Below are 21302 nucleotides of genomic sequence, written 5' to 3' on the forward strand. Positions count from 1 at the left end.
TAACTTAGCTTACTTATTGAGCTGTTATATACACTGTCTGGAGATTCTTTTCTTCTCTCCCTTCTTATTCCTCCTCCACCATTCTTCATATGTTGGGTGTTTTGTTCTGTGCTCTTTCTAGGAGTGCTCCCATCTACAGCAGTCCCTGTAAGATGCCGTGTAGAGGTGGTTTATGGGAAGCAAATTCCGTCAGCTTTTGCTTGTCTGGGAATTGTTTAATCCCGCCATCATATTTAAATGATAGTTTTGCTGGATACAGTATCCTTGTTTCAAGGCCCTTCTGTTTCATTGCATTAAATATATCATGCCATTCTCTTCTGGCCTGTAGGGTTACTGTCGAGAAGTGTGATGTTAGCCTGATGGGTTTTCCTTTATAGGTGACCTTTTTCTCTCTAGCTGCCTTTAAAACTCTTTCCTTGTCCTTGATCTTTACCATTTTAATTATTATGTGTCTTGGTGCTGTCCTCCTTGGATCCTTTCTGTTGGGGGTTCTGTGTATTTCCATGGTCTGTTCGATTATTTCTCCCCCAGTTTGGGGAGGTTTTCAGCAATTATTTCTTCCTAGATACTTTGAGTCCCTTTTCGTCTCTCTTCTTCTTCTGGTAACCCTATAATATCGATATTGTTCCTTTTGGATTGGTCACACAGTTCTCTTAATATTGTTTCCTTCCTGGAGATCCTTTTGTCTCTCTCTATATCAGCGTCTATGCATTCCTGTTCTCTGGTTTCAATTCCATCAATGGCCTCTTGCATCTTATCTATTTTGCTTATAAATCCTTCCAGAGTTTGTTTCATTTCTGTGATCTCCTTTCTGGCATCTGTGAACTCCCTCTGGACTTCATCCCATTTCTCTTGCATATTTCTCTGCATCTCTGTCAGCATGTTTATCATTTTTATTTTGATTTCTTTGTCAGGAAGACTCATTAGGTCTGTCTCCTTCTCTGGTGTCTCTGTGATCTGGTTTGCCTGTAATTTTGTCTTTTCATGGTGATAGGAATAGTTTGCAGAGCTGGGACTAGTGACAGCTGGAAGAACTTCCCTTCTTGTTGGTTTGTGGCCTTCCTCTCCTGGGAGAATAGCGACCTCTAGTGGCTTGTGCTGGGCAGCTGTGCGCAGACAGGGCTTCTACTTCCTGCCCGGCTACTATGGAGTTTATCTCCGCTTTTGCAGTGAGTGTGGCCTGGCTCGAGCTGCTGCTCCAAAGTGGTGGAGTTGTGTTGTATGGGGAGCGGCCAGGAGGCTATTTATCTCCATAAGGGGCCTCCGTGCTCCCTGCAGCCCAGGGTATTAGAGTGCCCAGAGATCCCAGGATTCCCTACCTCTGGACTGTGTCCCGCCCTGCCCCTTTAAAGCTTCCAGAAAGCACCCGCCAAAACAAAATGACCACAAACACACACACACACACACAAAAAAAATGGCCACTTGTTTTCTTTATTCTCCGGCACCAGCCTCAGGCACCCGCTCACCAGACTTGCTGCCCTGTTTCCCTAGTATTGGGGTCCCTATTCCTTTAAGACTTCCAAAAAGCGCTTGCCAAAAAAAATAACAAAAAAAAAAGAGAAAAAGAAAAAGAGGTGGCCGCTTGTGTTTCTTTTGTTCTCTGGCGCCGGTCTCCGATACCCGTTCACCGGTCTTGCTGCCCTGTTTCCCTAGTATTGGGGTCCCTGTCCCTTTACGACTTCCAAGAAGCACTCACCACAACAAAACAACAACAAACAAAAAAAAAGAAAAAAAAAAGATGGCCGCTCGCTTTTCTTTTGTCCTCCGGCACCCGCTCACTGTTCTTGCTGCCCTGTTTTCCTAGTATCCAAGGCCCCGCGCATGCACTGTGTCTGTGCTCTGGTCCGGATGGCTGGGGCTGGGTGTTCAGCAGTCCTGGGCTCCCTCTCCCTCCCCGCTCAGATTCCTCCCCTTTAAACAATACTCAGTTTTACTAAACAAATTTTTTAACATATTATAAGATGTTTAACTTTAATCAGCTTCAAGGTTCATGTTGCTCCCAAATTTTGCACATAACTGAACTTTCAAATCTGGTAACACTGGCTCAACTGATTCTGCTTTGGATTCTAAGGCATCAGTTTCTTCTCACAAATTTATCTTTGCTTCTTCTAACATTTCTTGCATTTCTTCTTGAGAATGGCTAATGAAAACATCTCCCATTTGATAAGGTATCATTTAGCAGTTGTCTTTTATAAGCATTATGTCATCAGAAGCATCTTCTAAATTTTGTAGTTGCTTCTTTTTTACCCCTATTTCTTCCTTCAGCTCTGTGATTCTACCTTATTCTAGGCAAATTTATCTTTTGTTGATCTTCAAAAGTAACATTAACATCTTCTGCAGCCACCTTGTTCATGGTGGCCGCCATCTTGGGACTGTGTTTACTCCTGTATTTAAATGGATTCAGTATAAATTCAATACACAATTTAATATATAATAATGTATAGTGAGTTGTCCTTTTACATTACGACTTCTACTTTCTGGAGCTAATTATATTTCCCCAAAAAACTTTTATTTGGAAAATTTAGAAACCTATGGAAAAATTAAATACTAGACCAATAAATAGTCATATACTATTTACTTAGATTCACAAATATGATGTTGCCACATTGCTTTATCCATACATATTTCTTTTGCTCTATATTTATTTATAAATATAATGATACTGCATCCTAAATACTTTAGTGTATCTCCTACAGAATAAATAACTCTAGCATACCCATACTATTATTCATAATAATTAATATTCAGTACATATTCAAATTTCTTTGCTATAAAATATACTTAATAGTTTGTTGTTGTCCTAGTATTTAGTACAGGTTCATATATTGTTTACTACATCTCTTTTATTCTAAAACAAAAGTACAACTTTAGTAACACAGACTTTTTAAGGAACCAGACCAGTTTTCATGTAGAATGTTCCAGAATCTGGACTTATCCAATTATTTCTTTTGAATTCCATTCAAATTGCTCTTCTATCTCCTATATTCCAATAATTTATTTCTACAGTTTGATTCATTTTAAATATTTTTATAAGAAAATTTCATAAGTGATGTTATTTTGTTTGTGTTGCATTACGTGTTACATCACCCCATTCTTTATTTTGATCCATCATTTGATGAGATGGATTTAATAAATCAATCAGCTTTTTAACTTTTTTCTTTTTCTAAGAACTCATAGGGTATTGTACATTTGAAAATACGGTTCTGTTACCATTATATATGTATATATTTTAATTCTAGGATATAAATATTTAGGTTATTTTTTTAAATTCATATTTTCATGGACATTGTTCTAGTAATTTCAGGCTTTGTGATGTTTCTATGATGTAGGTAGATGTTAGCCTGATATTCTCTTCCCGAAGGTAATCTGCTTTTCTTTCTTAGAGGCCCAGTACATAAACAGAATTTAGCTTGGTTTTCAGCAATCATTATCAACTATTCCTATGATTACTAAAATTTTGGGTCTGCCTTTGAGTCAGCAATTTTTTTTAAGGAAAAGTTTCTTCTTTCATATCTCTTAATGCTATTTCTGTCTCATTTGTTATTCCTGTCCTGGAATACTATTAAGTATATTGTATAGCCTTCAACATGCATAGTAGTCATTTTCTTACTTCTGTGAGGCAATTTTGATAGATCTCTCATATTTCTGTATATGTTGTAAGCAGAGACATTAACTTCCCTTTTATTCCATATTATTTTCAAGGATATTCATATAGCAGAGAACCTTGGAACATAAAGATAGTTTCCCTACAGAAAAGAAGTCATATCTTCTTGTTGTCTAGTCCAATAAAGATAATGTTTCCCCCTGGAACAAAAGTAATGCAGATATGGTTACTTCCATTTTTAAGATAAGGATTAAATTCAGGATTCTTCACATGTGATACAAACTCAAAGCATTAGCAACATCCACCTGCACTACTCCAGGGACTTGTGAGTTAAGGTAACACAAATACCAACCTTGTAGTACTTGCAAGGCTGTAAGTAGTTAAGTCCTTTGTCTCTGACCCAGAAATCTGTCTTCTGCCAGCATCCACAAAAGTATGACAGGCCAATCAACCTGTTAACTTGTGAGCAGGGTGAAATCTCAGACCCTTCACAGTTTTTAACTCATTAGTCAATTTTATCTTTTTATTCTCTTCCACTTATTATTTTAATGATTTTTATGATAGTTTTCTATGACCCATAGTTTGTTTTTCTACTAGGTTACTTAATCTCTGGCTTTTTTTTTTCTCATCTGTATGGTGATAATAAGTTCTTAGATCATAACATTACTATGAAAATTAACTTAGATATGTGTGGCTGAGAACAGTCACTTTCACATTGTAAGTATTCAATTAATGATGCTTAATTATGTTTATTACATTTTATTTGTATTATTTCTATTTAAGTTTTCATATGTTTAATAGTTTTATTTTTCTTTTCCATTTATTTTTGTTCCAAACCAGTTTATTTTTCTTATTTGAACATGTCTTATCACTTGGTACTCTTATACCTGGTTTTGTAGTTTTGTTTTTATCAATTTTAGATTATGGAAATATTGTTAACTGAAATCCTTTTCTGATGTCCCAGGCTAGTTATTCTGATACATAGTCAGAAGTACAGGGCATTCAGAGCAGAGGAGAAAGGCTAAAGATTTTATGGGAAAAAAAGAATAAATCAAGATAACTGTAAAGCATTCTTGCAGAAAAAAAATGGAAAATAATGTTAGAAAATATATTTGAGTTGATTGTGATAAGCTTTGAATCTAAAATGACCAGTTTGAACTATGTCCTGTTAGCAATAGAGATTCAATGCAGGATTTCAAAATATATATAGCAGGAATGCAATTAATTAACTTGGTGTTAGTTTACAGTAGAGCTTTCCAATCAGTAACAGGAGCATACTGTTTAGCTTTCAAGTGTTATGTTTTAAAATATGTATTCTGTTCAAACCTCAGGATATATGGAGCCTCCAGAGCCCGTCAGCACCAAATGTAGCCTCTTCGGTTTATCTGAGTATATTTTATAAATTTATTATTTCCCACCTGAACCATGAAGTTAAAGTAATTTGGAAGCATAGGTTTGCAGAATGGTTGGAGACAGGATAGACTAGAGATGGAAGAAATAGTTAATAAATTAATATCTATGTGAATAATGAAGAAGGGAAAAACTGAGGCCCAGGCCTTGGGAATGAAGAGAAAAAGGTGAATTCAGGAGATGGATCAAAGTTTCTATCAACTGAATTTGGTGACTGACTAAATATGAGAAAAGAGGGAGAGTAGATTAAAATTGTACCTTGGACTTGCTGCTTAAGTAATTGGTTAGGTAATTATACCTACCAGAATTTCAAATCTAGAACCAAGAATCCAAACAGAATGACTAACTCAACAATGAGAAATTGAAATAAAATGTCCTGTAGATACGTTAGCGCAGGGACTTGGAATGAAAACAATCACATGGATGGGCACAAAGATCTCTCATTTGCATGTGTCCCTTATTTGAAAACAGAACTCTTTAAAGATAAGTAATTCTAACAGCTATGACCAGATGGCCCTGTTCAAATGAAAGTTGCCAATCTAAACCAAGTGAAGTACCAATGCAATTTGAAAGTGATTTATTCACAATGCAAATGTGAAGCTACCTCTGATTTTCCCAGAAGCAGGATAAACAAAATAAATGAGCCATTAGGCAGCACAGGTGAGACACTCAGCCTTCAAGAACCCTGCTTTGATTACTTTGAAAGGCAGCATAACAAGTTTCCACTTGAACAGAGTGTGTTTATTTAGCTTGCTGCTAGTCAGAGGAAATAGCCCTAATAGTTTTGAATTGCCATAAAAGGTTGCATGCACTTCTCAGATTTATGCGTTGAGGCCATAAAAGCAAAAGACTCTTACAGAGAGATTTTCTTAATTAAGCAATTTAGGTATAAATTCAGAGGTAGAGAACAAATGCAAGCTAAACATACATCACAGATGTGCCCCAAATGACCTCTCACTAAGATTTCCTCTCCAGCTTTCAAAAATTTCTGCCTCTAGAGAAGCATCTCTTGAACACCTCCACCTATCACTTCTACCAGCTTCCAGCAACTTTTACATACTTCTGTATGTAAAGGACACCTTTTTTCATAAGTATTTATTTACCTCTCTCTCCCTTTGTTCTGCAATGTTTTCACAAGCAAAAATCATACACTATTTAAGTTGCCAAACCTTTCATAGAGAGTCTAACCACGTCTACTCACAAACATTATCAAGAAAATAGAGGAGAGGATCTGTAATTCCTTAAAGTTTACTGAATTTTTATAGAATTCATGATTTTTTTTAACTTGACAGTATAATGTTAGATAAGTATGGTAAAGGATAATTGTCCAAAAGGGGTAAAATCATGCTACTCATAAAGATATAAAATGAATACCTATTAAATATTTTAACAAATTATTAATAATGGAATCAGGTAGATAATACAACTGATTAAAGGAAAAGTCAAACAAGCTAAAAGCTATAGTAGATACCCAAAGATAAAGAAAAAGGAATATAAGCATACAACTAAAGAAAGTCATCAAACTACAAAAGCAGAGAACAAGAGAAGAAGAAGAAAGGAATAGAGAGGAACTAAAAAAAATAGCCAGAGAACAATAAACAAATGTCAATATGTACATACCTATCAATAATTACTTTAAATATAAATGAACTAAATTCCCAAATCAAAAGACATAGAATAGCTTAAAAAAAATCAAGACCCATCCTTAGGCTGCCTACAAGAGACTCACTTCAGATGTAGGGACACACACAGACTAAAAGTGAAGGGATGGTAAAAGATATTCCATGAAAATGAAACCCAAAAGAAAGATGGGTAGCTATACTTATATCAGACAAAACAGACTTTAAAACAAAGATTGTAATAAGAGACAAAGAAGGGACTGTGTAATGATAAAGAGCTCAATCCAAGAAGAGGTTATAACATTTGTAAATATTTATGCACCTAACATAAGAACACCTAACTATACAAAACAAATATTAACAAACCTAAAGGAGAAATAAACAGCAATACAATAATAGTATGGGGACTATATATTCCACTTACATCAATAAATAAATCATCTAGACAGGAAATAAATAAGGAAACATCAGTCTTAAATGGCACATTAGACCAGATGGACTTAACAGATATATACAAAACATTTTATCCAAAAGTAATAGAATACACATTCTTCTCAAGTACATATGGAAAATTCTCCATGATAGATTATATATAAACATAGCACTGGAAGTCCTAGCCAGAGCTATTTCATAAGAAAAAATAAATAAAGGCATTCATACTGGAAAGGAAGAAGTAAAACTGTTACTATTTGCAGGTGAAATAATATGATATGTAGAAAACCCTGAAGCATCCACACATACCAAAAAAAAAATCAGGATACAAAATCAATACATGAAAATCTATATTTATATACACTAATAACAAATTATCAGAAATAAAAATAAGGAAAACAATCCCATTTACAATTGCATCAGAAAGAATAAAATACTTAGGAATACAGTCAACAAAGGACATGAGAGACCTGTACAATGAAAACCATAAGACATTAATGAAAGAAATTGAAGGAGACACAAATAATTGGAAAGGTAGTTCATGCTCATGTATTGAAAGAATATTGTTAAAAATGCCCATCCTATCCAAAGCAATCTATAGGTTCAATGCAATTCTTATAAAAATTCCAAAGGCCTTTTTCACAGAAATAGAACAAATAAGTCTAAATTTTATATTGAACCACAAAAGACCCTGAAAAGCTAAAGCAAGCTTGAGAAAGAAGAACAAAACGGGAGGCATCATGATCCTTGATTTCAAACTGTATCACAGAGCTATAGTAATCAAAATGATATGGCAATGGCATAAAAACAGACACATAAATTGAACAGCATAGAGAGTCCATAAATAAACCCATGCATGTATGGTCAATGAATTTACAATGAAGTGGCCAAGAATATACAATGAGAAAAAGAATCGTCTCTTTAATAAGTGCTGTTGGGGAAACCAGACAGCCACATGCAAAAGAATAGAACTGAAAGACTGTTACATCACAAACAAAAAGTAATTCAAACTGGATTACTGACTTGAATGTAAGAACTGAAAGTATAAAATTTCTAAAAGAAAACATAGGCAGTAAGTTACCTGACATTTTGACATTGGTCTCAGCAATGATTTTCACAAAAAGCCAAAGCAACAAAGGCAAAAAATAAACAAGTAAGACAATATCAAACTGAAAAGCTCTGCACGGTACAGGAAACTTTTAACAAAATGAAAAGGCAACCTACTGAAAGGGAGAAAATATTTGCAAATAATACATCTGAATCTGAGAAGGGATTACATACAAAATATATAGAAATAGTCATACAAGTCAATAGCAAAAAACAATCTGATTAAACATTCTCAAATATTCTGATTAAGAAATGCGAAGAAGATCTGAAGAAAAATTTTACCAAAGAAGACATACAGGAAAAGTGCTCAACATTACTAGTCATCAGGGAAATGCAAATTAAAACCACAATGATATACCACCTCGAACCTGTTAGAATGGCTAATATCAAAATGATAAGCGGTAATAAATACTGATAGAAAAAAGGGAATGCTTAAGCCTAGTTGGTGGGGATGTAAATATTTGTACTGCCAATATGGCAAACAGAATGGGAGTTCCTCAAAAAATTAAAGATAGAGCTACCATATGATCCATCAATTCTGTATATTTATGTATGTACATATTTATCCAAAGAAAACAAAAACACTAACTCAACAAAAGACATATGCACCCTATGTTCAATGCAAAATTATTTACAACAGCTAAGATATAGAACCTAAGTGTCCATAAATAGATGAACAGATAAAATATGTACATATATTTACAATGGAATATTATTTAGCCATAAAAAGAAGGAAATCTCCCCATAACATGGATGGGCATTAAACTAAGTGAAATAAGTCAGACAGAGAAAGACAAATACAGAATGTTCTCACTTACATGTAGAATTAAAAAAAAAAACATAAAGCTTCTAGATACAGAGAATAGATTGGCAGTTGCCAACAGAAGGAGATAGGATGGGGAAATGGTGGATGGTGTCAAATTTGATAAACTTACAGTTGTAAATAAGTAATTCATGATAATGTAATCTACAGCATGGTGACTATAATTGATAATTTTGTATTGCATACTGGAACATTGCTAAGACCTTAAACCTTAAAAGTTGTCATCATAAGAAAAAAAATTTATAACTATGTATGGTGATGGATATTAACTAGACTTACTATCTAGAATTATTGTGATCATTTTGCAATATATACAATTATCAAATCATTATATTGTACATCTGAAACTATATATGTCAATTATATCTTAGTAAAAAAGTTAATTTATAAACTTTTATCACACATATCTATTTATTTCACTTGCTCTTAGCAAGTATATGTGAAGACTCATGAAAACTAGTCATCATTGTTATTATTCAGGCAAATATCAAAATATCACAGAAGCAAAGGACCTAAAAAGTTAAAAGTAAGATTTTTCCTTTTTTTTTCCACTACTGTGCTGGATATACATTAACCAATTAATTTTATTTGTACAGTTTATTCTTGAGTTGGATTTATAGTTTTATTATCTTAAACATCTAGTAGAGATAATATATTACTCAACTAGCAAACCCACATAGAATAAATACATGCTGATATTACTTGTAATGTTGATAACTCAGAAGACATATCCATTTTTATTAAACCAACCATATTAAACTAATATTACTTGTGAGAGAATGACCCAAGTCAATTGTGAATTTGAAAAACATTTGGGTTGGTTTCTATATTTCTAGGAGTTTTAGGAATATTTAATTTATATAAGTGGTTATTTGTGTCTAAGCCAATTTGAATAGAACTCCATTAAGAGATTTTATAATTCATTTTGTAATTCTACATGGAACTAAAAAAATATTATGTATATATTATGTACATACATAAATATACAGATAGATGCAAACAGAGATCTTATAGTTCTCATTCTAAAAGTGTAGTCATGAGTCAGTAAACATAGTAATATAAAAGTCACTGACTTTATGTCCATTTTATATTTTCATCCAAACTATGTTTCTGACAAAAATGTGACAAGCTGAGTGTACCTACTCAATGGGAGGAAGTTTTCTACCAATATTTGTGGAGAAGTCTTTAAAGATTTTCTTTACCCCTGATATGTCATCTTGTGGAGGATGTAGACTACCTTTTAGGCTGAAGATACTTTCAGCAGCTGTGGAAGTTTCCAAAGTCATCTGGGTGAATAAAATATCCAGTCCATTTCCAATCAGCCTTTTCCTTTTCAGCCTCAGAGAGTTGCTTTAGGGAGTCCCTGAGTCACTTAAGAACCCCTGGCGAGTGTAGGGAGCAAGGTAAGGACCTGAAGTTCAAGTGAGTATTGCTGGAATAGGAAGGGGAAAGGTCTGGCAGGGTGCACAGAAGAATAGAGAGGGATTTGAAGGAGGAGGACGTATCAGAAGATTCAAGGGAATTGGAGGGAAGATCAAAAGCAAGAGTAAAAGAAGGAAGGAGGAGCAGGTGATGGAAGGGAAAGGTTTTAGAGGAGCCAGTTTGTAGAGATCTTCAGTTTCTGAAAGAGGTCTGTGAAGTTCCAAATTAACCTCAGTAAACCATGCCAACAAGAAAGGAAGCAAGTGAAGTTGGTGGAGCATATCATCAGCACAGACTAAAAGAGGAGATCCTCAGACAGGTATGAAGCTCCCAAGATCTTAACTAGTGGTACTTTTATATTTATTAACAGAGAAAATTGGGACTTAAACAAAGCTTCACTTCCTTACAGAGCCTCTTACAAACATAGACATCTAAAACTCTAATCTAGCCTCTGTTTGCCTGGCACTCTAACACAGCTCTTTCCAATAGAGAAACATGGAACTCTAACCCAGCTTCCGTTTATCTGGGACTCTAACCTAGCTTCTAAGTATACTCAGAATCTAATGGATCAAAATCTGTCTTACTAGCTTCAACAGATGTTTTTCCAGAGCAAAGGTTTAGGAGATAAACTAACCAAAGGATCCCCGATTAATCAATCAGGAGTAGGACAAGGGCTTCCAGGGCATGCATGGTGAGTGATCCAGGAGTCCAATGATGAATCTGATCCTATCTGAATCATAGCATCGTAACTGTCAAAGGAGGAAAAAAACAGAGCTGGGCAGTAGTCAAAGTGGTAAAAACAGATTTTATTCAGGAATAGTGCAATAGGGATAAAGAGACTTCATAACAGAACTGGGCTTACTTCTGAATACAGCATGGAATTGGGAATCTATGGCCAAAGAATGGGATGGGAAGTCAGTGGATGGAAAATCACCAAGAGGAAACATCAGAAGAAAGGAGGATTCTGGCTAACCTGAAGACCAGCTGGGGCAATCAGACATCATCCAGCAGACAGGGAAGCATGAGGAGCCTGACCAGAGATTGGGGGTGACCAGATAGATATTACTGAAGGGAGTTCTTGCAATACTAACTTAATAGAGTTTTTCCTAAAATTGGATTTTACGAGGAAATACAGAGATGGGTCTAGGAGAGTTTCAGGAACGTGACTTAAAGTTTGTTCAAACAAAGACTCTTTATCAATGATATGACTAAAAATATTTACTGTATTAAAATATCATTACCATACAATTCAGCAGAGAATTTTCTCTTATAGAATGTTTTAATAACTTTACCTCATACAAGAATAGACAGTCTTTCACTTACTCTTAAATATCAGTAGTTTTTATAACACCAAAGAGGTTTCTATGGGGCTTGAGGTATATTACAGCAAGGAATAAAGCATAGTCTGTACCTGCCATAAGGAGGCATGACTTCAAGTCCCAGCTCCGTATTGACTTTGACAAGTAAATACATGAGTGGTGATTTGCTCACCTATAAAAGAAAGACATTTAACTTGAGATCTTTCTTGCTGAAAGAGTTCATTAGCTCTATAATCATTCCAGACCCTCCCCTGTTATCTTATGTAGCATAACTTAGAACAGCTGTTCTCAAACTTGAGCATCATCAGAATTACCTGGAAGGTTTTTAAGACACCTTCAGAGTTTCTTATTTAGTAGGTCTGGGGCAGAGCCAAGAATCTGCATTTCTAGTAAGTCCCTGCGGATGCTGATGCAGCTGGTCCCAGGACCACACTTGGAGGACCACTTGTGGCAACATCACAGAGCCATTCACCCACGGAGGGACCATAGGGGCTAACTTCAGAGCATTGTGTAATTAAACCCAATTCAAGAGGTGAACTGAAAGTTTGGGATTTCTTAAACCTTTTTAATTCATAATTCTAATTTGTATGTTCCCATCCAGGAAGGAGAGAATTAAGACTAATAATGACATTAATGATTGCTTTCCCTGCTGGCATTTTGCCTTTCTTTTAAAGAATTATGCATTGTAAAGGAAAATGTCAGGTCAGGTTCTGAGATGTTTTATTGGTGTGGTTTTCCAGTGTAAAACTCTATTGTACTTTTAAATGGGTAGTGGGCAAATTCTTTACCTAGAATATTATGTAACAGACACAACCAAACCTATATCTCTATTGATGATCTGATGTAGAATATTTTATTTTCAAGGAAAGCTTCATGATAAAAGGAATGAATTTTGCTTTTTACTTGCTAGTTTACAATTGTATTTATTTTTATATTCTCACAAAGTCCACTTTGTGCCTTTTGGGGTAAATTCAGCTTGTTCTAATTACATTTATAAAATAAAAGCTTCCCCTGTTCCCCTAATGTTTCAACATTTTTATTGCTTCACATCTGGATATTCTTAGGGACTAATGTGCAACTTCATGGTTCTGTGAGAACACCATCTGACTGCAAATATGCATTAAAGCAGTGGGAATTTGGGCTACCTTGTCCAGACAATGCTGACAGAAGCATTGTCAGTATAAGATGGCAAATGTGACTTTTAAAATAATAGTAATGGCAAATATATTTACCTAGTTAGGAAAATAATATGGATTGTTTTCTTACTGCTCTCTGTTCCATTTTGTTTTACTAAGTTCACCTAGATATTAGGAAAAATGCTTTGGCTGAGAAATCATGGGTCCTCTGTGTTAATTTTTTTTTTCAAGAAAACTTCAGAACTTGAAATTATCTAATAAAAGCTGTGTATTCATATGTTAATTTCCTCTTAAGGATCCCAATTAACCCTCATGTTTATGATATATGAAGTTAGTAGGGGTTTTTTTCCAGATAAGTTATAAAATGATGGTAGATAGTCTTAAATCAAACTCACTTTTTGGAATTGTCAGGAAAATGACAAATTCAATTACCCAGATGGTATGATGTGGTCAAAGTGCCAAAGCAACAGTGGATTTTGTTTTCTTCCTATTATTTATCTGAAGTTTGGTTTATGTAGATATAATCTATTCCTCTGATATGATTAAAGGTACAGTCATTATAATACTTATTTTTAAGCTTCAGAGCTTTCATGATTTTTGTCGCCTATTCTCATCATTAATAATGGCCATCTGCACATCCATTAATGAGTGGAGTGATTTTACTTTATCATCAGTATGTTCTGGGTTTAGCACTGGTAATGCTATACTTAGACAAAAAAAGTGCCTGAAATAATTATGGAACCCATCTGAAATTTCAAAATTATTTTCCCCAAGTTTGTAATAATTATTTGGCACAAGCTCACCATTTTTAGCTAACAAATATCCAGTAAAGCACTTTTACCAAATGAGTGATTTTTTAATTTGAAATTAATAAAATCAGTGAAAAAAATTATACTTTTACTGTGTTATTCAACCAGTGCCCCAATTAGAGCTAAACTTCATTATCTCTTCAAGATGTCCTCTACTTTTTCTCTTTCTTAAAATTTAAAGTAAACCTGGAAGTAAGGAGAAAAATGAACCATATTTTGCTAGTCAATAAAATCTAGTACCAAGACTAATGTCTACAGATTTTGGCTATGTCTGCATAGTCTTCTAAAGGTTGTTTCTTAATCATTTGAATTCTCTAATGGCTAAATTTGTGTTCTATGGCACCAAATGATTTTGGCTCTGTTTTCTCCATTGTCTCAAGTGTTTTTATCCATATTTCTTAAGATCTGTTTCTACTTAGGGCACTTCTGATACCAACTGTGGAGATTTCCTCCTACATCAACCAGTTCTCCAATTCTGCAGACACCAACTGGGTGTCCTACAATTCAATTCAATTCTGACACTATACAGCATTAGAGCAGACCCCACATGATAAGGGTCCAGTCCCAGAGATTTCCCCACCCACCTTAAGATACCAGTTGAAATCCTGGACCTCTTGTACTTCTAACCAACCAACTATAAAACAGATTCCCATAACCCCTTCCTCAGACTCTTCAATTTGGTAGCAAGGATCATAGGACTCAGGAAAAGTTTACTTACTTGATCACCAGTTATTACAAAGGATACAACTCAAGAAAAGCCAAATGAAAGAGCTGCATAGGGCAAGGTGTAGCAAAAGAGGCCTAAAGCTTCTATGTCCTTTCTGGGCCTACCACTCTCCCAGCATCTCCCTGTGTTCACTGTCTTGCCACTGGGTTTCAGCCCCAGGCAAGTTCACTATGGATTCAATGTGACCAAAGAAATTGACAGTGAAATGTTCTTGGGATGAAAGGGTTATACCCAACTTTATTTCCAGGTGACAGGTCAGTCAGTAAAATCCCGTTCACTCAGAGCGAGTCTGCATGCGGCAAGCCAGTCTCTGCCTCTGGGCCCCTCTGTCCGCACAGCCGTCCTCTGGGCCTCTGTCCTCTGCTCTGCTCTCCTGCAGCCTTGCAGCCCTGCCACCATGTTGCCCAGAGCACTGGGCGGAGCTCTTTATATAGAGTCAACAGCCATGTATTACCCACGGTGTGCAGTGACCTAGTCAACCAGGGCCAGGTGAGAATCCTGGTCACAGGAACTCTCATTTTATCCACACTCACCAACCCAGAAGCTCCCCAAATCCTGTCATTTAGGTTTTTTATGGAGGTTTTCCATGCCTTCCATACATATGCATGACAGAGTAAATTACTGACCACTGATGATTAACTCACTCTTCAGATCTCTTCTCTCCCTGGAGGTCAGATGGGTAGGGCTGAAAGTTTTAACCCTCTACTCCATGGTTGACTCCTCTGGCAACCAGCCTCCATCCATCCTCAGCTATCTAGGGTCTCAAGAAGCCACATTATTAACAAAAATTCAGATATATTTGAAAAGGATTTACTATAAAAACTGTCTCACCTGTGGGGGATTGCCCCCAGGCAAGTTCACTATAGACTGGGAGACCAACAGAACATCAGGGGTAAAAGGGTTTATACCAAGCTTTATTCTCATGGTGCAGGTCAAGTGCTGGAATCATGTCTGCCTCCAGCGCAGTCCACATGCCCTAAACCCATCTCTGTCTCTGTCTTAGGGCAGAGCACTGGGTGGAGCTCTTTATATAGTAACACCAACAATAATGGCTCATTGCCAATGGGTGTGTAAGCATTAGCCTAGCAGTGGGCCAATTACATCATCAAGTGGTTTAGGGTCAAGTGCAGATCCTGGCCATAGGAATTTTCATTTTCTCTACAGTAACAAAGGATGCTCCTCTCACCCCATCAATAAGAAAAACCCAAATATTTTAGAAGCTTTATGCCAGGAACTGGGAATAGAGACCAAATATGCATTTCTTATTATGTCACAATATTATAGATCATTAAACAATACACTTAAGGTACAGTCTAAAAATTCCAAATTACTAGAAGCCACTCAAATCTCGAAATTACAACTTTGAGAATCAGCCTAAGGGAACCTTGAAAGTCAAGTCCAATTATTTATTCATTCTGTCTCATCATTCAAGGGTGTTTGTAATGTAACTAATTTGATATATCACACCCTATTAACCCAAAGATAGTGTGGATAAAGTGAAAGTTCTTACAGCCAGGATTCTCATCTGGCCCAAGTCGGTTTGCTCACTACACATGTGTGGGCAATACGTTGTTATTGACTCTCTAAAAAGAGTTCTGCCCAGTGCTCTGGGCCACAGGGTGGCATGGCCGCATGGCTGCTGCAAGGGCTGGAGTGGTGTCAGCATTTAGAACAGAGAGAGACTGAGACAGCTGCAGGAGCAGAGAGGCCCAGAGGCAGAGACCGGCTTGCTGCATTCAGACTCACTCTGAGTGGATGAATATGCTAGTGATTGACCCACCCGGTGGGAATAAAGTTGGGTATAAATCCTTTTACCCCAAGAATGCTCCATTGTCATTTTTCAGTCTCACTGAATCCATAGTGAACTTTCTCAGGGCTGAAACCCACTGGCAAGACAGATAGCCACACTGAACTGAGCAAATGTGTTTACTATTTTTCTTCTCATTATTATTGCTATGAATATCATAATAATCCTTAGTAAAGATATGTAAAGTGTGTGATTGTACCAAGTAGCAGCCTAGTTTCCATTTGAAGACGGGCACTACAGCTTTAAGTGAGAATCAGGAAAAAGAATTTGGAACAGTGCATCTAGATAATCTAGAAAGCTTTTAAAAATTGGCACTGCATAATTCTAATGTCTTAAAGACAAAATCTATGCCTCTGATTATGATTAGAAATGCAGCCTTTTCATTACTCATTTTAAATGTTCCTATCTTCCATGATTATTTTCTATGATCCTGATTTGATAGGTCTGGGATGGAGCCCAGGAATTTATTGCTTTGAAAGCTCATCAGGTGATTCTTCTGTGCAATCAATTTGCAAACCCTTTAATCATACAGGTGGAGAGATTAAACCCTAGAAGATGAAGAGACTTATACTGTTAAGGTGAAGTGACTTACCCTGTTAAGGTGCCTGAAATTTCACCATTACAATTTTCTTCCTCAGAACTTCAAGACTTCTCAGTCCTCAATATTTAAATAGAAATATTTCCAAGAAAGGTTGCATCAACTAAAAATAAGGACTGGAATCCAGGATTTGTAATTAGGGAGAGTTGAGATTCCTAGGGGAACAAGGATAATGAGATTAAGTTTATTATCACTTGCTTTATTGTACTAGAGAATGCCAATGACTCAGGAGGCAGGCAGAAGAGTCTTTGCCCATTATAAAGGCATAAAGATCAGTATAGGGATAATGTAACTGAAGTTCTGAAAGTTTCCCTGAGTTTTCCCAAATTATACAACTTTGTGCCAGAGCTGTTGCCTAAACCCCAAGTCAGTACACCAAACCTCATACTCTCTCTGCCATTTGTTCCTGAGTGATTACCAAATTTCCAGTTTAACTTCAGATTTACCCATGGGGTGGGGACTATATGCATAAGGCAAGTAATACTTGTCTTGCCAATGGGTTTCAGCCCCAGACAAGTTCACTGTGGATTCAATGAGACTGAAAAAATGACAGTGGAATGTTCTAAGGATGAAAGGGTTTATACCTAACTTTATTCCCACAATGGCAGGTCAAGAGCTAGAATCCCATCTGCCTCAGAGCAGGTCTGCATGCAGCAAGCTGGTCTCCGCCTCTGGGCCTCTCCGTCCCCATAGCCATCTCAGTCTCTATCCTCGGCGCTGCCACCACTCCAGCCTCTGCTTTCCTGCGGCCCTGTGGTTGTGCAGCAGCCCAGAACACTGGGTGAAGCTCTTAAGTCAGTAACAAACATTGCCCACACTTGTGCAGTGAGCAAGCCAACCAGGGCCAGGTAAGAATCCTGGCCATAGAAACCTTGACTTTCCCCACAATAATAAAAAAAACTAAGTAGTCTAATCAGTACCATACACAAATCATAACATATAATAAGTGATCAGAATATTTGATACTTACTGTTGTAAAAAATTTCCCATAAATGTCCTTTGTTCAGTTTCTTCCTTCTTATTTTTCCATCTTTCCTTCAACCAAGTTCACTTTAAAATTATAACCCTATTATTTCACAGCTTTATTTTCCATATTATGGATATTTTGTTTAAGAAAAATCTTTGTTCCACTGATATGTTATAATTTAGAAAACTCACAATAGGCTAAGCATAAGAATAAAGGAGTAAAATGTTCTTTCTTCTATTTTGTTTTAGTAGAATATGCCAAGTAACAGCAATAATAGGGTAGAATTTCTGAAAAAGTTCATAAAACTTTCGCCAGAATCCTTAACATCCTTAACTTAACATTCAAATTTTCCTCAGTCTGGCCTAATACCCCCCCTAACTCCACACTCACCTCCCCACCCCCCCACCTCCCACCACATTCCTTTCTCACTGTTCTTTTCACATCTACAGCAGTCCCTTTGTATTATGCATTGAATGTTTGTGAACACCCCCAACGAATTCATGCAGTGTAATCCTACCTCCAATGTGATGATATTAGGAGGTGGGACGTAATTAGGATTAGATGAGGCCATGAGAGTGCAGCCTGATGACCAGGGTCTGTGCCCTTATAAGAGTTGGAGACAGTGCTTCCTCTCTCTGCTCTCCAACAGGTGAGACTACAACCTGAAGTCTGTAGTCTGCAGGCCGAACAAGACTCTCACCAGAAACTGACTGCGCTGGCACCCTGATCTTGGATTTCCAGCCTCTAAAAGTGAGAAATAAATTTCAGTTGTTTATAAACTACCTAGTCTACGGTATTATGTTATACAAACCTGAACAAAGACATTTCATCTGAGCAATTTAGCATCCACATGTAGTTTTTGCTGTCTTGTAAAAATATTTTTGTACATTCTGTTTGCCATCCTAATTTCTGGGATATTCAAATGCTATCTGTCTGTCAAAGCATACTGTAAACACAGCTTCCCTATTCCTCTCAGTGAGAATTGTGTTCTTCCTCTTCTGTGTGACAATCAATTTTACCCTAAAATATTATTATTTCTGGACATTGTGTCTTCTACAGACAATGCTTTGCCCAGTTGTCAATTATTCTATGGATAAATGATTGAATTGATGAATGGATAACTGACCAGATTTTTTAAATTTAGGATTCAATTTTACCAGTTTTCATATTTCATTATTAAACAGCTTAGTACAAGCTTGATTTTCCATGCCCACCAAAAGAAAAAAGACTATTGCAAGAAAATAAATCTACATGATTTTTATATGTCATTTAAATCTTTTTTTTGATGTGTTTGCTATGAAGATCACTAGTTTACTGTTGATAAAGACTGCAAAGAAAAAAGTGAGCAATTCTGCTCCCATTGTGTATCTTGAGTTAATATTTTCGAATTCCTGTTTCCCATACTCACATTCCAAATTTATAAAAATGCAAAAAAGATTCCTGATCTAGGGCTTTAAGATAAGAAACAGCTATCTTAAAAATTACTGAAATGCAATAATCATTTCTTATTAATGGTTCCATCTTGTCTAAATATGATAAAAAAAAACGTAACCAACTTAATTAAAAAAGAAAAGTTGAAAAATAATTATTTTTAAAAACTTACAAAAAATTCCATGTTATTTTTGGACATTTTCTCATGATTTTTCTTATTTAATCTGCAAGGGAGATACATTTTTCTAAACTAAATGTTTTAACTAAATTTTCTTCTGATAATTATAAAAGAAGGTAAAATTATAAAGATGTTGGTGCTTTTTCCCTAAATATTCTGCATTAGCAGAGAAATAATCATTTTTTAAGAAATTTCATGATGAAAAGAATCTTAACTTTAAATAAATACTGAAAAATAAGGTAGTAAGGTCATTAAATAATATAGCATGTTTGATCAAGAAAATAACACGAATTCATTTTTTAGACAGAATGTTGTGATTTCACTCCTCTGAGTTGGTAGTGAAACTTTTCTGTATAGTTAGTATTCTTGTACTAGTTTTCAGTTAAATTTAAATTAACTGGTGGAGTGGTCTGAGTATCTAGGTGTACATTAGAACAAATCCAGTTAATTGCATTGGATGAAACTATAGTTATGTGACAGTTTCTTCAGTAATATTAATATATAATGAAGGAAATAACAAGCCTTAAACAAATCAAAATGCCATTTTGTTTCTATATATTTATTCTAAAGAAATAAACACAAACATGGACCATGATTCAGCAATTAAGCAATGTTTGTAAACTCAGCAACGTTTGCCACAGAGAAAAAATAGAAACAGCCTGTGTTTCTAACAAAAGTGAAATCAGTAAATCATAGCCTGTCTATATAATGGAATGTAATGTAAAATTATATGAAACAACATAATGGCATAGAAAACTGCTGACATTATATTAATTTTAAAATCAGATTCTAAAATAAAACTTCATGATCATATTTAAAATAAAATTATTCTCTGTTTTTAGGGTACAAAACAAACTTCTATAATAATAATAATAAAACAATGATTCAAACAAGAAAACAAGATAGAGGCTTGTTTTAAATTCATATGATATTCACATGGACCAAGACATGCAGTCAACTGGGCCTCACGAAATCTTTTAGGTACCCAGATATTTCATCTGTCTTGACACTCCCATGATTGTCTAGGGCACAGAATTTAATTTTAAGTTAATTTTAATTTTTTTTTGAAAATAGGGGTTCACAGATTTGTTTAGTTATAAACCTTCTTCTCGGAGAAATGCACATGTCACACACACACTCAAACTCCTACACTGTTGTAGGCTGTGTTTAGGAGTTCACAGATCCCTAACTAGGATCTGTGTGGCTGAGGCTAGCTCATCAGCTAAGTCACAAAACTCATACCAAAGGAAAGCTGCAAGAGGAGCTAGAAAGTTTAGTCTCTACCTGAGAAGCCATGTGCCCTTTTAAAACTTGGGAGGGGAGTGGTGGTCTATTATTAAAGGGAAATAAGGAAGAGGAGAATGGATTCTGGGAACATTTAACTGTCTCTGCCACAAAATGCATAAAAATACTGATATCTACATATCAGATATTAATAATACTGATGTCCAAATGATTAGATAATGAGTTATTTTTAAATTTACTTTTTCATTCATTTTCCAAATTTACTTTATGATATTGAACATTTCTAGATCAATTCTTATGAATTCCTTAAGACATCCTTTGTGGTCTAGCATGTAAAAAGTAACTCTAAGTGATTCATATGTGCTGTTGAAGAGTATAAATTTTCAACAAATTGGGTTCATATATATCTCTTATATTAAGTTTGATGATGAGTTTTTCAAGTCTTTGGTTCTTGTACTAACTTTTACCTAATGAGAAAAGTATATAAAAATCTTCTATAATTATAAATATAAAAAGTTTTCCTTGTGATGAAGTAAACATGCATTTGTTTTCTATATTTTAAGACTATGTTATTTTTGCACTTAAGTGTATTACTGTTTTTTGAACTTTTGGTGAAATATTTCTTTTGCTGACATTCCTATTAATGATTTTGCATTAAATTCTATTTT

General features: G+C 35.5%; 1 pseudogene; it reads right to left on the reverse strand.

Moving 5' to 3' along the window:
• Positions 1–332: 332 nt before the first annotated feature.
• Positions 333–21302, reverse strand: part of LOC140847953 (prefoldin subunit 4 pseudogene) — a 76292-nt pseudogene continuing 55322 nt past the window's right edge.

This window comes from Manis javanica, chromosome 2, assembly GCF_040802235.1.
Source record: "Manis javanica isolate MJ-LG chromosome 2, MJ_LKY, whole genome shotgun sequence".
In the NCBI taxonomy this organism is placed as follows: Eukaryota; Metazoa; Chordata; class Mammalia; order Pholidota; family Manidae; genus Manis; species Manis javanica.